The following is a 12,085-nucleotide window of genomic DNA, read 5'->3' on the forward strand; positions in this document are numbered from 1 at the left end:
TTTTGGCGACTGACAAAAGTAGTGAACCAATAGTGAACCACGATATAAGTTCCACATGTGTGTGTGGTTAGGATGTGGGATTTGTATCGTTTATTAACAATCTTAACTTACTATAACATTACAAAATACTTATCAAGAATAAATTGAAAAATTTTTACATTAGATAATTCAATAGAATACGAAAATGAAATGTATTACTTTAGCATAATGTTCACTATTATTTGTCAGTCGATTTCAGCAAACAGGTATGATTTTATTAGAGTGTGAAAGTCGAATTGAACTCGGGTGTCGGAGGCGTCCCGGGACGTTCTCTCTAGGTGTAGGCATTTTTGCACCCGGGTGGTTGTATGAGAACCGTGGAGTGAATTTTTGTGAGAATGATTTTTGCCCTTTTTTAAATATAGCGATAGGCAGGCAGGTAGTTTACTTCTGGTGTGATTGAGTTTAGTTTATAAGTAGGCAGGGCCAGAGCAAGCTTTCATGTTTCTCTCTTCGTATTCTCTTCTAATACGTGAGAAGCTTGTATCTGGGGTTGGAAATTAAAAAATCGAGAGGAAAAATGAAAATGCAAATTAATTAGTTGATTAATTAATTAATTTAGCATTCTCTCTTGATTTTTTCAAGGCCAAGCCTTATTAGTTTGTAAGTCGTAGTCGTGGTACTAGACCCGATTACAAAAATGAAGTATTAAAGTGAAAGTGCAGTGAAGTGAAGTGAAATTAAAAAGTGTTTTGTGCTTGGACATTTGCAAAAATTGTGCAGGTATGCGAGTAGCGATTCAAGGGATCGTTGCTCGTTTACGTGTTACGTTTTTACAAATGTCTGAGCAAACGTAAAATTTTCGCGAGTGATTTTTGTGAGGCTATTGCCGAAGAAAGAAGAGGCTATATGCTGAAGAGCCCCGGCAAAATTTGCCCAGAAGAGGGGAACTACTAATGGCTCTCCATCTTTGGATGGACAGTCATTCTGTCACTATGCTCGCTAATTTGTTTTTTCATTTTTTGTGTTTTTCCTTGAACGGTATGAACAATACCGTCATTTTACGAGTTCAATACCTAGCTTGTTGAATGGTCAACTCGCGATTTTATTTCCCCTATTTCTTTTTCGTTTATTGCTTTATTGAAATAAATTATTCTTTTCTTATTGATTTTCTATTTATTTAAAACTATTTATTCTGTTGTCAGCATTTTTCATTTCAGTTGTAATCGAAATTATGATGTTAATTATATTTTCTATTTCAGCATTTTATTGTTGAATTAGTTTTTAATTTTTACTGAATTTATGATGTTAATTATATTTTCTATTTCAGCATTTTATTATTGAATTGTTATTTTCTCAATTGTTTCTGATATTAGGATGTTAATTATATTTTTTATTTCAGCATTTAATTGTTGAATTGTTAATTTCTCAATTGTTTCTGATATTAGGATGTTAATTATATTTTTTATTTCAGCATTTAATTGTTGAATTGTTAATTTCTCAATTGTTTCTGATATTAGGATGTTAATTATATTTTTTATTTCAGCATTTAATTGTTGAATTGTTATTTTCTCAATTGTTTCTGATATTAGGATGTTAATTCTATTTTCTATTTCAGGATTGTATTGTTTAAATTTTTATTTTATGTTGTCTGTTTTGAATGGTTTCACGTTATTGTATATCTAATTCTAATAATTATGTTTTCTGTTACAGCATTTTATTGTTAAATTATTATTATTTTCTCAATTGTTTCTGATATTAGGATGTTAATTTTATTTTCTATTGCAAGATTGTATTGTTTAAATTTTTATTTTATGTTGTCTGTTTTGAATGGTTTCACGTTTTTATGATTTTAGGGTGGGTCACTAACGTAGCCACCTCCACGTGGTGTGACCTGGTAATTGATATCGTTTTCTAAAGATAATTTTTAGAAAGCGATATCAAGCTGAGCGCTACTATAAAAAGATTTATATATTTTTTAATTGGGAAACAATAGTTTAAATTCAGAAAAGTATTTTTGGGATTGCAATATTACCATATAGAAAGTACAACTATAGTAATTTTATAGTTCCTAAAAAAGGAACTTGTATGATTTCTGACTAGTTACAAATGATTAATTACCTCCTTCTTTTCGAAGTCGGTTAAAAATAAAATAAAAAGAACCTCCTAGTGGTGAGATCTGGGCAATCGTTATTATTTCTTACTCAAAAAGAGCTTAGTTTCACGATTTGTTCGTTTTTAGGTCTTATATTTCGCTAGATCCAGTCGTATCTATCGCTATCCTGAACAAATGTTTCACGATTTCTTCGTTTTTAGGTCTTATATTTTGCTATTCGCTCTTATATTTCACTTGTCGGTATTACTTACCGTCGCTATAATTGTCGCCTACTTTATCGAAGTCAACTTTATCCGCGTCGGTAAAACAGTCAACGTTTCATCGAAAATTACGCCGAATAGAAACTGATTTAAGCGCCACCTCGGTTATCGCATTAAATCGCTACACTCTTTAGGAAAATCAATCGGTAAGTCGTTGAGTAGTTTGCGCCGTTTTTGTATAGATAGGGCTATGATCGAATTTAAAAAATGTTTAATTTATGGCGGTCTTTTTGAGATACGAGTTTGCTGAACAATTATTTTAATAATTGTGCGATCTTGTTCTTCAGGAAGAATTCCTGAAATTTTAGAATCATCTTATAATAAGAACCTGCTTTTGAATAGGTTGATGTTCAGAATCTCCATCAGTGTTTTCGCAAGTTTTGCCCGCGTGTTCTTCGGATGGAAATGACCCGCGGTGTAAGGTTACAGGGTAAGGAAAAAACAAAAGAAGAAATGGCGGTGGTCCAACTGCTCTCGCCGGTCCAGATTTTAATCTGCGCTCGGGGAACGAGAAAAAAGCAAGAATGTCGTAATCTCGATTCAAACATCTGTGAGAAAGACCCACCAACAGCGGGTGTACGATATACTGTTAGGAATCTTCCTTGTCGTCGCGTCGCTGAGAACCTGTAACCACTTTAAAGAAACAATTTCTTAAGATTGTGCAAATCCTTGATAAATATAAAAATTCCTTAAAACATGTTAAGTATAAACAATCTTCACAAGAACAAGATATGTTATTGAGAAAATCGGTAAAAAATGTATACAGCAACTATTAGGAGGGAAATCGCGGCTGTTCGAAGTTCACAGAAATGGTAGACATTTAATCTTCGCTCGATCTTATTTTAAAATTGTTTATTGCAATTACGAAAGATTCGCGTGTTCCTCGGAACAAGTTTCATCCGATAGAAACCGGGGTTGTTTTATCCACATTTGTGCGACCACTTAATTAAACGTTGCGTCGGTTATTTTCAGGGAATTAACTTCGACGGCGGTCTTTCTCGTGAAAATTAATCAAACTGTAAATTAGTTCGATTTATCGACGAGTTTGAAGGGGAACAGTGGAGGAGAAGCGTTATTAATTAACATCGCCAAGTGCAATTAAACTTTCATTAATAAAGTACCAATAAAGCTGAGTTATTCGAATATTAAATAGTTACCTATAATAGTATATTGTAAATTATTGAAACATAAGAAATTCGATATGAAAAACGTGTTCAAATATCTGCTGTAAATTATTCACACGTTATATTTCATTTACAAGAAAGATACCGTCGAAAACTTGAGAGGTTGCTTAGAGATATTCGTCGTGTACACCCGTTACATAAATCTGATCGACTTAAACGATGCTCGGGGCGAAACTTTTACGAGACACGCATTCGTTATCCATTAGGGTAAGTATAGCACGTGTGGTCATGTTACCGTGTTCGACGATATTCATGTGTTACGATGAGCTGTTCAGTCGGCTCGTAACCGAGCATAATTGAATTATCATTCGGAAGTGCATGAAAGACAGGCAAACCAAGCCATAATGAGCGAAATACGCGTTACAGTGCTCGCAAACGTGGTTTCAAAATAACCCCGGTGTATTTAGGCAACAATAGATGCCTGATAAAAGCGACCATGATTATTCCTCCCTCGTCCTCGCTACATCCTCCTCGCGTATTAATGGTATTCAAGAACGGAATAGCGTTAGCGAAATTAATTCGAGATTAATTCTAATTCATGGTCGAGGATGAATCGACACCAGACGGCAAATACTGTTTCCACGTTATTATTGTGGATAATACTGTATATTTCTTTAAAAAACCGTATGAAATACTGTTCTTTCCAACAACAGCAATGCAACAAATGGCACTATTAGTAATAATTAAATAAAAATAAAAAAAAAAATTTTGAACGTTGAGATAAGCTGTGTAAATTAAGCCATAATTATTTCCTGATTTTTCTTAACCGGAATGCACTATTTTGCATTCCCAGGAGTTATCACTGGTTCCACAATTAGGACGTTAATTTTACTTTAAAAAATTAGGTCAGCCGATTTACAACTTGTAGCTTTGTCGCTGAAGTTCATTTATTTTTCTACTGCAGTTAATTATCGTTCTCCCGGGTATTTCGTTATTTGCACTGATGCGCATTGTTGCAAATTGTGTACCATTCCGGTGCTGTTAAAATGCTTCCTTTTCCCTCTACTTCTGTCTCGATCCCTTTGAGATGTTTTGTACGCGATCCTGATCCTTTTCTGCGCTAGCTCAACGCGATCCTCGCGATTCTTCGAGGCTTTAAATGCGTGCTCAGCGATACAATAGGAAACATTTGTATGCCGGTGATTCCTTTGATACGGCACGAATGGAGATTTACCGAATGCGAGAGGCATTCTTCGTGGCTTTTAGCGGTTTCAGCTTCTTGTGTATTTGGATGCATAGAGTGGCAACGTTTTGTCGTCAGTTTCAAATTTCAGGAATTTAGAAGTTGAATTATGATACCACTTCATTTTTTAATTATATTCACAATCTTCTAATAATTTTTAAAAATTTTCAAGTAACAATTCATTACTTTTTATTTTTGCTCTTTCTCTTTCGAATCCCCAGTTAAATTACCGTAGCCACCTCGTTTCCGTCCGGTCCATCGATCCTCGAATCTCCACGATCGGAATTATTGATCGCCTTTCACGGAACGAGCCGGTGTAGCATCGCGTTGAAAAGCCCTACCGTCGATCTTTTCGCGTTTTATCCGACCGACGAGTCGAAGTGACAATATTGCCACGCTCAGCACGGTTTCGGCGACGAACCGAGGCTGGTCGCTTTATCATCCTCTCGATTTCGAATTATCGACTGGTTCTCCTACTCGCGGTTCTACTCGCACCCGGATTTATCGGATCGTTTGACGAACGAGGACAATTAATAATGGACGGCATTCTCTGATCTTGATCAACGCGCGATACAGTTAAGCCTATTCGTTACTCGAATCGTTGGCTATGATTTTGAAACAGAGTTTGCCATATCCAATCGGAGCAATTAAAATTTTCTTCGTTTCGAATTAATTTAAATTAATTTAAATTAATTTAGAAATCATCGTATACCAATTTAAGGGGATCGGATACAAGTTAGTCAGACGTACAAGGTGGAGGACGGTTTCACGAATTTTTCCATCATTGGTCCCGGGATAACACTTGTCCACGATGATCGATCGTATCGAAGAATCGCGTGGAACTCGTTTGACTTGTCAATCGCGATCGCTGGTTTCCTTAACCCGTGACCGAGCGCATTTATCGTCGGATTAGTGTCCAGAGTACTGGACATCTCGTGGAAGATGAATTTCTTACCTTATATTTTTACCGTTCCTCTTATTTTCTTCTTTTGCCGTTGAGTTTCGTTTATCAGATGAAGATGACGCTATTATAGTGTCCTGGCTTGTGTTAAGGGGACGCGATTGCCTCTGGCTGATGTCAGTGTAATTTTCACGTCCCCCTTCACTGACGAGTTTCGTTCGTTCTTTTGGCAAAGATGAATCATAAATCGTCCCTTTTTCTCCGAAGACATTGTAGATTTATTTATAAGTACTTTAACGTAGAGGTCTAGGCGCGTGAACCTAGAGTTTAATTCGTGATTCAAAGATCATCCAACATAGTTGTAGAGAACGGTACTCGGAAGAAGAGAATAAAAGGAGGGACCGATTCACGGTGTACAATTAAAGGTGTTCGCGCGACAGTAGCGATCGTTTGGTCGCTTCGAACGAACGTGTAATAAGTGCACGCGTCATCGTGCTGTTTTCTTACATCGGCCTGGTGTCGCGTGGGGGTTAATTGGCAGTCGGAGAAAAGGCTTTCATTAGAGAGGGCTCGTGATGCATCGTCGCGCGACAGAAGCGAGCGAATACAACGATCCGCCCCCTCCAATGGCTATCGTAGCCGATGAAGAAGAGAGAAGAGGAGAGACAGGACACACGGAAGGAGGACAAAAAGGATAAATGAAGGGAAGATCGAAGGGACAAGATTAAAGGGAGAGAGGGAGAGACCGAGGTATGAGGTTTGAGTAGCGATGGGCTCGATGTACTTTGAGTACGTAAAACCGATTCCTATATTAATTACTAAAAAACATTTCATTTTCTGTTGATTTATCTCTTGAAGATTAATTTATCCTTAAATTCTAACATTCTAAGGCAGCGGTCATCAGATCTGGGTCTCCAAAGATTTTCACCCGGGCCCCGACTTTTATTTATAAATATTTTGTATTTATCTCTATTATTACTTCCCCTTTTTTAATTAGATGTACAATATTCCATGATAAATTCCAATATAAACTATTTAAACATGCAATGTAAATGAATGTTCTTCTCGAATTCATCAAGATTATTAAGCTCTCAAAAGTAAGAGCACACTCGTTTATCGCCGTGTGTTCAAGGGAGTAAGATCGAACATCGAGGACATCCTTTTAAGAGGAATAAAAAAGAAGAAGGAAAGGTTTAGAAACAGAAAGAGAGAGAGAGAGAGAGAGAGAGAAAGTGGAAGGAGTAGATGTGACTGGCAGGCTACCTCCGTTGTCTCGTTTACCATAATACAAGGGCTTCGCTGAGGGGCAGTCGTAACTGGAGGATGCCGAAGACCCGACTGGAAACGGTAGCAATGCATCGTGGAAAGCGCGTCGAGTCGCGTCGCGGACAACCGTGGATCCGTGGACTTAAAGGACACGGAACGGAAGGGTATAGAACACGTGATACCCTGTCGTGGGTTCTGTCTTTCTACGCTGTACCACGACGCTGTTACGTGGCGTTCGTTGCTTTTACACGACGTGAAAAGAACGATCGCGCGGGTTCGCCGTAGGAACAAGCTGCGTTGGAAATTTCTGCTTCGAACGGTTAAGGCTGATGTAGATATAGTCGTGAAAGACGGACAGGAAGGAACGAGCGGAGAATGGATGGATCCGAGATTTTCTACGAGAGAATGGAAGGAAAAAGTATCGTTATAAATGGCAGAGTTTGGTTAGCTTGTCGTTAATTGGATGGACGTTCTACGTTTATTAGATTATCGAGAATTTATGGGGAGGGACCGTCGAAGGATCGTTTCGCCAGGCGAGAATACACTCCGTCCGACATCAGCTCGGACATAAAAATTTTTCACTGAAACCTGATGGAATTTTTATCTAAATGTGTCTTTCAATATCAAACTGCAAACACTGTTAAAAGTATCAAAGGGAATGTTTCGAATATTAATCGAACGCAAATTTTCCATATCATTAAAGAAGGTTGAACGTTTTCTTCGTTTAACTGCAAATAGTCGTGAAAGTTTGAAAGACGAACGGGGGAGTCTGAAACGAAGAAATCGTGCGATCGTTCGTCGAAAGGCCATTTCGAGTATTAATAAGATGTATGTACACAGGATGTTTTCTCAAAGAATTTTCTCTCGAAGAATTGCCAAACGAAGTGGGAGCGTTTCGGATGGTTGGAACTGTACATATAGTTTCACCGTGACAGAAAAGCAGAAGGAAGAGTCTCGATGGTGGTTGTTGGTCGTCGACGACGAAGCACGTCTGCAAATTAAGCGAGAGCGCGCCGCTTACCAACTGTTTATTCTCGAGACGTCGAAAAGTGGGAAATCTTGGAATATCTCGTTCGTTATACGTGATTTCTGTACTCAGCTCGCTACCTTTCGTCTCGCGGATGTCCTGGATGCTTTCGTACTTGGCAATTATACGAGAATGCGGCTCGCGATCGTTCCTGGTATCGTTTCGTTGCGAATACTGCGGGATTTCGCCGGAAATATTTGGCAAACTCCACTTTTCTCTCGACTACTTCGTACATTCTTATAACCGTTCACGGTCTATTTCTTACATTCATTTACCAACACATACTTTTGAGAAATTTTAATTTATATGAGAAGAAAAAGCAGGATTTTCAGGTGGTCAACGGTTTTGGTACGCAAGGGCCATTTGACGGACCACGTCCTCCCTTCTCTCCGAAGAAGGACGCTCTCCCGAGGATCTTATTCCATCCTCCCTCTTCTCCCTCTCTTTCTCATCCTTTCCCATCCCTCCTACTCCTTCTACTTCTCTTTCGGCCTTCTCCCTTCCGTCCTTTACCATTTCGAAGTGGCTGTCTTCGTTTTACCCGACCGTGCGATCCGCACACGCCACTTCTTCTTCAGTGGCCGGTGGTACCACTCTCGGCTAGATCGCGCCAAGCACACCTCCTCTTGTGTTCCTTCCTCTTCTTCTTCATCTTCTTCTTCACCACCACCACCGTCATCACCGCCACCACTCGCCGTCCAACACCACGTCCACTCCACCTCCTTTGCTATTCTTCCAGCTCGATGAAGTAACGCGGCGAGTACTTACGTGCACGCGTCTCTTCCGCAACTCGAACGGTTCGTTTCGTAGTGGTTCCCTTGATGGACGCTGCCAGTCCAAGTTCACCGGGTCGTGTGTCGATCATCGGTGAGTGAAAGATGCCTCGCGATCGTACGAGAATCGACGAGCAACCGATCGTCGACGATGATCGATCGATGCGTCTATTCGGAAGACACGTGACGCGAAGAGGTCAAAGATTCTTCGGATCGTGAAAAATCGAAAACTCGGGGATATACGATCTTGCGACGAATCGATACGTCCGCAGGAAGATGGAACGAAGAACTGGAACGATGTTGTAATTCGAGGAGGATAGTGGTGCTGTCGTCTCGTTTGCACGTGGTTACCTTGACCGGATACGCTTGGAACCACGTGGAGACACGTTTGGTGAACGATATTCCTTAGAAATTTCGAAACAAGACGTCCGTTCCGTTGTTTCATCTTCGGCCTTTCAATTCTTTTTTATTTTTCTTATCTCGAGGCTTGATTGAAGTGTCACGAAGCGGAGGAACAAGACGTTGCATCGAAACTGGACCGCATCGTGGGTGTTCGTTTTTCTACGGTGGTCAGGTCGCATTTGTCAACGTGCAATCAGAGCTAGATGGGGGGACATGTGTTAAATTAATGCAACTTCTTTCGTTCCTGCCACCATCTTCGATTTGTCACACGTGCTTTTCTTCGCGCCCTAGCTGTTCGCGGTCGCTGTGAACCGTGATGGATTAACGGTCCGGAACCGAGGGGAAAAAAGCCGAGGGAACATCCTGGAGGAAGAGCTGTTACGATCTTCCACGCTTTGTTTCAGCAAACAATGAAAAACGCCGATTAATCGAGCTATTCCTGGATACATCGACGCAATAGTGATTGTTAAACGTTGCCGGTTACGAACGGGAGTAATCGAAGCGATACAGGTGTTCGGTTTTAGCGGGAAATATTCCCAGTGATCGTAACATCGTTCCGCGATGTCGGTGATTTCAATGCCAGACGTGTGCTGAGCCTTGTGATTATGTTATTGTGTTAGAGTGTATCGTTTGGATTAATTGTCGGAAGCTTTGGGAAGGTAAGGGCTTAAAATTCTATCCTTCTATTTTCAAGATATCAGACTATCGTCACAAAAATTGCTATAATTATTTTAATTGTGTAAAATTCAATTCGATGCATATCTAACCGAAGATGATTATTCTACTGGAAAACATTGTACATTCTAATATCGTAGAACGTTCGAAACAATCGGTGTTCTACTTTTAGAAGATCGTTTCCAATAATTGAGCTTTCACCGCGCAACAAAACGAGCGAAAACTGGGACAGAAAAGTAAAAAACGAAAATTTCAAGTTTCTGATCGGCGGGTAAGAGAGATAAGAAAGTCGACGATTAACTCGGAACGTCTTCGATTTGCATGGGACAACTGTTTTAACGATTTCATCGTCGGCTTTAATTCGAAAATTATACGTTTAATCGAGAGACGCGGGTAGTGGTCGATATATAGGGATAGTCGGGTGTCCCTGAATCCGAGTAAATATTCATTAGGCGGTCAAGTATCCCGCACTTTCCACCGTTCCTTCGATTTGCATATCACAATCAATGTCATATCATTGTTGACTTTGAGGCTGGAGACGTTCGGTGATCGAGGTTGGCACAACCGGTGCACATCATCCGTGAATTCGTTCGTCTTTATCCTCTCCTTGCTTCCCTCTTATCGGATCACGCGTGCACGAGTATCTTTGCTCGTCTGCAAACATCTCCTGCCTCGAGTGTGTATCTTAGGGATGCTCTTTTAAACCAGCCTCCCCTTTAGATTCCCGTCCTTCTCGTTCCCGGCTCGAAGGAAACTCTGTTAACATACCGAATTACCGATTAAACGATCGCTCGAGCGTTAATAAAACAGCGAGATCGATTATTTATTCAGCGCTCGTTATAAGAACCGCTTCGATTTTTATAAAATATTGAATTAATGTTACTTTAGACAGGGTTTCATCCTCGGTATGTTTGTAATTGAAAAAGTGAAACGGTAATTTATTCATGCGAGATTAATGCCGATCGGGGAAACGTTTGAAGCGATTCGAATAGATTTGGCAGGCGTGCAATTGAATTCTGATGCACGCACAATTTCGCGTACAGAAACGATCGTCTCACAGCGTTCGAATCTAATAACTCGAAACTGGAAATCGCATTGCTATGCCGTCGACGGCTTCTTGTTCTCTCGCGTTTAGCGGCTCGATCGAACCGGCATCGAAATTTCCTCACCCCCTTTTCCCGTCCACCCCGTACGCCCGGCGAATTAATCGACGAGCTTAGCATTTTCAATCGGCTCCTCAATGGAACAGATATATTCTCCATTATCTTCCTCTTTCTTGTCTCAAATAATTCCAGTATAGATATCATCGGTATTTGAATTAGTGACCTAAATTCTACCCTTTCAAAGTTTTCTTCTACAAATATTAAGTTAACGAATAGAATACCCGAGATAAATTTTCTCGCAATAATTATTATAATATTCTCTAAAATTTGAATAGATTCAAGAAAATACATTAAATTTCTTTAAAAAAGAGAAAAAGATGGAATGAAATATTCCGGTCGGAGGGTGTCGATTTCTGCGGCCCAATATCGTCACGTTCGAAGCTCACCCCCGTGTCCCTTAATTTCCTACGCGGCATCATTACGCTCGTCGTCGGTCGCGACGGAATTTCAGCGAGACAGGGCGATCGTGAATGGAGAAGGAAAAAAGAGAATAGAAAAGAGGTGAGAGACGCGGAGGATGGAAAAACTCAGCGACACGGAAGAGATTCAAATGAACTGGAAATCGAGAAGGCAGCGGCCTCGAATATTCCCGACGTTTTCTCGTCGTTGACGATCAAGGGGAGGAACGTCGTGATGTTTGTTCGACGACGTGATCCAGGTATACAGACCGGGAGCAAATCGAGCCAACCGGCGATAATTAATCGCGACTCCACGATTCCTGGGTAAAAGGTGCTCGACACCGGCTAATCGATCCCGGCTCTCCTCGTTTTTTGATTGATCGCTTAATCGGCGTGAAAGGAGTCCAACCACGGGGAAAAGTTCGAAGCTTGAAAGTCCTCTCGACTGGTTAGACGGTGCACGCGAATGCGTTGTTCACCCCCGATGCAGCGTGCAATTCTTTGTTCGAGACCCGCAATCGACGCATTCGATCTCTTTCGTGATCGAACGAACCTCGAGAACTCTCGATTATTCCTGTTTTTCCACCTCCGTCGTCGATAATACCGCGAATGATTATCGACGAATATTTGATATTATAAAATTTTTGGTTAAGGAATAAACAATCTCTGTGGTGTGAAATTTTTCGTACGGTAGTCGGAATAAGTGTACGACAATATGGATCAATGATCTAGGTCAAATCCATCAATGGAACTCACCC

General features: G+C 40.3%; 1 protein-coding gene across 2 annotated transcripts in view; it reads left to right on the forward strand.

Annotated features, from left to right (window-relative positions):
* Positions 1 to 4,243: 4,243 nt before the first annotated feature.
* Positions 4,244 to 12,085, forward strand: part of dachs (unconventional myosin-IXb-like dachs) — a 60,022-nt gene continuing 52,180 nt past the window's right edge. The window contains exon 1 of one of the 2 annotated variants that reach the window (XM_034329998.2): positions 4,244 to 6,373. The gene's annotated coding sequence lies outside the window, so the exon portion shown is untranslated. Of the gene's footprint in view, positions 6,374 to 6,413; positions 9,751 to 12,085 lie in introns of those variants that run through there. The other variant, XM_034329997.2, reaches the window with a different exon arrangement.

Source organism: Osmia lignaria, chromosome 2, assembly GCF_051020975.1.
Source record: "Osmia lignaria lignaria isolate PbOS001 chromosome 2, iyOsmLign1, whole genome shotgun sequence".
NCBI lineage: Eukaryota > Metazoa > Arthropoda > Insecta > Hymenoptera > Megachilidae > Osmia > Osmia lignaria.